At 47.2% G+C, this 5,420-nt stretch overlaps 1 long non-coding RNA gene across 1 annotated transcript in view; it reads left to right on the plus strand.

Annotated features, from left to right (window-relative positions):
* The first annotated feature begins 3,435 nt into the window (after positions 1-3,435).
* LOC144238165 (uncharacterized) overlaps positions 3,436-5,420 on the plus strand; it is a 36,015-nt gene continuing 34,030 nt past the window's right edge. Inside the window, exon 1 of the long non-coding RNA XR_013337031.1 lies at positions 3,436-3,518. This is a non-coding gene — a long non-coding RNA (uncharacterized LOC144238165). The remainder of the gene's footprint in view (positions 3,519-5,420) is intronic.

Raw genomic sequence — 5,420 nt, forward strand, 5'->3', positions numbered from 1 at the left:
TGGCCCTTCCCGCAAGGCAAAGGAGGGGAGGGGACTCGGTGCCAGGCTCTCCCCCAGCCCGGAGGGGTGCTGTCACGGCCCGTCGCACCTCCCCGCCGCCCTTGGGAGGGACGCGCTGTCCCCCCCGGAGGACCCCCTGGGAGTGCACCCAGCGGGGGGTGGGGGGTTTGGATCANTAAGCAACCATTTATCCCTCTTCTGGCTCTGAAGTTGCTCTTTCTGGACGGTTCATATGATGGAATCATGCAATGTGTGGTCTTTGGGGACTGGCGTCTTTCAGCTGGCGTGATGTTTTCTAGTTTCGTCTATGTTGTCGCACTTACCAGAATGTCGTTCCTTTCTATAGCTGAATACACTCGATGGGGCGGATATCCTGTGGACATAGGTTTTCGATTCTCGTGATTTCACTGCCCTCTCTTGCTGCTTGTTCCCCTTAAACATCCTTTGCCGACCTCTACCTTAACCCTTAGCGCACTGCCCTGTGAACTTGACTTCATTCTCTGACTCTCCACTAGAGAAGGCAAGGGCCATGTGCACCCCTTCCCTGGGAGAGGTGTGGAATTTCTGGGCCACGTGGCAAATGTACGTTTAAACTGTTGTAGGAACTTCCAGACTCTTTCCCAAAATGTCTGCACCATTTAGTATTGCCAGGGGGAAGTGAGGAAGGTTCCAGTTCTGCCATCTCCCCACCAACACTTTTTTTTTTGGTCTTTCGCTTGGTATCTCGTTGTGATGTTAATTTACCGAGCCGGAGTGGGACTTGAGTCGCTTCCCTTTAATGACTGGCTTTTTCAATATGATAAAATCGAGTTGCTGGAATGAAGAATACAAAGCCCATCCGTGCAAGGGGGCGTGGCTCCCTGGGGGAGACAGAGAGACATAATTATAGTACAGTGTGTTAAGTTTTCTGCTGGAATTGAGCACAGGATGGTGGGAGGAGCAGAGAAGAGGGACACCTAAGTTGGGAGGACGGAGGAAAGTGTTCAGGAAGCCTTTTCTAGAAGGAGCTTTTAATGTGCCTCTGGTTTTCTTTCTTGTATTTTTACCCAAATTATACAAGTACATATTTTTAAAAAGTCAAATATTTCTGGAAGCTTTGTTATTTTTTATTCTGTTTTTTTAAAAGTATTAATTTATTTGGAGAGAGAGAGAGAGAGAGAGAATCCCAAGCAGGCTCCACATCGTCAGAGCAGAGCCCGATGCGGGGCTTGAACCCACAAACCTCGAGACCATGAGCTGAAGTTGGATGCTCAATGGACTGAGCCACCCAGGCACCCCATTTGTTGTTTTTTAAAAAAGGAGTCCCCAGTATTTCTCCCCATTTCCTGCTCCCCCCAAAGCAATCAGATTCTATTCTTTTAACTCTTTGGCTATTTATTTCTATATCTTTAAATAATATACCATGTTTATATTTGACAAGAAAAATAGCCTTGACATAGGCCCACTATCACCTTCACTTGCACTCACCTTTTCTAAATGTGTATTTATTTTTGAGGGAGAGACAGAGCATGAGGAGGGGAGGGGCAGAGAGAGAGGGAGACAGAGAATCGGAAGCCGGCTCCAGGCTCCGAGCTGTCAGCACAGAGCCCGATGCGGGGCTCGAACCCACAAACCGTGAGATCATGACATGAGCCGAAGTCCTACGCTTAACGGACTGAGCCTCCCAGGCGCCCCACACTGTTTTCTAAATTGGTCAGCCATGTTGCTATCAACACATGGTTAATTATGAAAGCCACAGTCATAATGCAACTTACCTACTGGCAATTTTAACCACAGAAGGCAGGTATCACTAACAGATACTAGAATAACAGAAGCAAGGCAAGATCATGCATTTTAAAGGAATGGCTAAGGAGTGTTCCTCCTTGCTCCTTTAGTACTATATAACTTCAATAAGCCAGGACCCAATTCTAACTGTTAATTTAAAAGGATGTTCTTTTCACTCAAAAGGACAAGGAAAAAGCCAAATCTCAGACCTGCAGCATAGTACCGGACGGAGATTGGCCAGCCATGACCTGCGAGCTCAGAAACGTTTTTTATCAGGTGAACATTTACAATCAGTTCAATTGTGGGGAACACTTAGCTTTCAACCACGATTGAACAGAATATTTTTCTTCGATTCCATTTTTTTATCAGTAGACCTGTGTCGCAAAACCACGCAGTCAATTATTATATTTTTATCACTATATTTGATTATAAAGCCTAAAATATGTATTTTCTGCCCTTCCAAGAAAAAGTTTGACAGCTTTTGGTTTAATAGAGTAAACAGAGAAACAGAAAGCAGTTGCCACATGCTTGCTGGGTGACCTTGGAAAGTCACTTCACTTCGCTGGTCCTGATTTTTGTCATCCGTAAAATGGAGTTAAAGGGTGATGGGCGGATGAGATAAACTCTAGGGTGAAACCCCCCCTTCCCCTAAGTTTTATGTTTATTCGTTATTAGGGCGCCTGGGGGGCTCAGTTGGTTAAGCGCCTAACTCTTGATTTCGGCCCAGGTCATGATCTCATGGTTCACGAGTTCGAGCCCCACATTGGGCTCCATGCTGACAGTGCAGAGCCTGCTTGGGATTCTGTGTCTCCCTCTCTCTCTCTCTGCCCCTCCCCTGCTCTCTCTCTTTCTCTCAAAATAAATACATAAACATTAAAAAAGTTAATTGGGACGCCTGGGTGGCTCAGTCGGTTGGGCGTCCGACTTCGGCTCAGGTCATGATCCCGCGATTCATGGGTTCAAGCCCCACCTTGAGCTCTGTGCTGACTGCTAGCTCAGAGCCTAGAGCCTGTTTCGGATTCTGTGTCTCCCTCTCTCTCTGACCNCCTCACGGCTTGTAGGTTTGAGCCCCGCATCGGGTTCTGTGCTGACAGCTCAGAGCCTGGAGCCTGCTTCGGATTCTGTGTTTCCCGCCTTCTCTGCTCCTCCCATGCTCGTGTTCTGTCTTTATCTCAAAAATAAACATTAAAAAATTTTTAATGTTTATTTTTGTTTAATGTTTAATATTTATTTTTGTCTAATTTAAATGTTAAAATATTTGTTTTGAAATTAAAATTTTTTTTTCAAATATTTATTTTTGAGAGAGAGAAAGAACACAAGCAGGGGAGGGGCAGAGAGAGAGGGAGACACAGAATCCGAAGCAGGCTCCAGGCTNTGAAATCAAGAGTCGGCAGCTCAACTGACTGAGCCCCCCAGGCTCCCCTGTACTAAGCTCTTAATAGTGGTCATTTCTGGGTGGTGGGAATATAATGTTTCTATTTTCTTTTCTAATTTTCTACATTGAACATTTACTGCTTTTGTAAAAACACAAGATTCTGTCTACTTGAAAAAACACGCTCTCTCCACGGAATTTACACGCAAGTGCCTCTCGTAAGGGTGAGTGTTGCCAAATCTGTCCCTTTTTATGGGGGAAACATCTGTGAAAATGGACACTGCTCTTTCCCCGTGCAGGTAACAAAGGATCAAGGCTTTGTCTGTGAAATAGCTGCAGGTGTAAGCTGATGGCCGCTGGCATTTTCCTTGGAGTTGTACTGGTAAGTAGAGCCTTCTTATACCTAGTGCTTTAGAAAAGGGTGGGGTTTTGTAGGGTGGCCGGCCCGGAAAAAGGGCTAGAGAGGCAAACGTTGGCAGTGTCCATTGAAACGTTGTTTGAGAGGGGACACGCCCAACCTGATACCCGAGTTAGGTTTATTTCTTGTATCAGTGGACACATCGATGCGATTAAGTTTTTCAGTCTTGCAACTACTTGTCTTATTCGAGGCCAGGGGTCCATAAACCCTGCCACCTAGTTTTGTAAACCCAGTCTCATCGGAACACAGGCACACGGACTTGCTTATGTGTTATCTATCACCGCTTTTGCCCTTCAAAGGTAGGGCGGGGGCAGTGGTGCCAAGACCGTATGTGACCCAGCAAACAAAACATATTTACTGCCTGGCCCTTTAAAGAACAGGTGTGTGGAGCCCTGTTCTAGGCTGGCAGGAAGGCCGCCTCAGTGGGCGTGCCTGCGGGGAGGGAACACCCACTTCCGTGTTAAATTAACACGCGCTCGCTCTTATTTATAAACCCCGTTCTCTCCTGAGCTGTACTAGCGCGCGCCAGTATTCCCAGTTGCGGAAAGCTCTAGGTCCCCCGTAGTATTGGCTTTCTCATCGGGCGAGGCTGAGGCCAAGGCCAGACCACAGGAAAGCAGAAATTTCAGCAAGGTAAACGAGAGCCTGTGTGAGCCCCATCACAACTGGCTAGTTGGTCTTCCATTCATCTAGCTGAGATCTACTTAGGCTTCAAATCTAGTTCAAGTGCCTCCTCCTCCCAGAAGCCCCCTCTTTCTATGGACCCTGATTTCCCCATCCCACACCAGTGCTCCCACAGCACCCTCGCAGACCTCTTTCGTAACACTTAGCGCCCCAGCCGGTAAGCACGGACTCCTTCTCTGACTCTCCACCAGAGAAGGCAAGGACCGTGTGCGCTCGTTCCCTGGTATAGCCCCCGAGCCCAGCCTAAGCCTTGCGTATAGTAGCTTACGAGCTACGTGTCCTGGGCCATGTCACTTCTCTGAACCTTAGTTTTCTTGTTGGTAAAATGAGGACAATAGTAATGGTAGCTCCTTCGTAGTGGTGTTGTGAGGATTGAATGTGTGTGTATTAGCTATTCGGTGACTCCTTAATGAATGAATGAATGAATGATGTACAAGAAAGCAGACTATACAGGGAATTGTGAAAGTCCGCCCCAGCCTACACAGACTAAATGACGGTTATCGAGACAGGGTGCTATCTACCTGGCGATCGGGGATGAGTCCTTTAAAGAGGTGACATTTGACATGAGACTGGAAGGAGCCAACCATGAGAGGAGCTGGAGAAAGAACATTCTAGGCAGAGGAAGACTAAGTGCAAAGGCTTGAATCCATAAAGGATTGAGCCCCATCAGGACATGGAAAGCAGCAAACGAGGCCAGAAGGGTGGAGAGGTTGGGCTCATTCTAAGAAGAGAAGGCAGCTGTTTAATGATTGTAAGGAGGAGAATTCCAAGAGCTGTCACTCTGTTTTAAAAACTTAAAAAATATCAGTGTGGGAGAATGATGGCCTCCTCCAAAAATGTTCACGTACGAATCCCCAGAACCGAATGTGCTGCCTTACACGACAGAAGGGACTTTGCGACTGTCAGTAAGTAAAGGACGGAGACCTGAGGATATTACCCTGGTGGGTCCAATCAGATTACAAGGGTGCTTATAAGAGGAAGACAGGGGCCCAGAGGATGGAGGCTGCAGATGGTCAGGGAGGTCCCAAGAGGCTNCTGCGGTTTTAGCCTTGTGAATCTTTGGACTGTGGAGGTTCAAAACAGTAATCTAATACATGGATGGCATTCGAAGCCCCTGAATTTGTGGTGACTTGTCACAGGGGCTATAGAAAACCACGGCTCCTCGTGTGGAAAGATCCACCC

This window comes from Crocuta crocuta, unplaced genomic scaffold, assembly GCF_008692635.1.
Source record: "Crocuta crocuta isolate KB4526 unplaced genomic scaffold, BGI_CrCroc_1.0 scaffold1269, whole genome shotgun sequence".
NCBI lineage: Eukaryota > Metazoa > Chordata > Mammalia > Carnivora > Hyaenidae > Crocuta > Crocuta crocuta.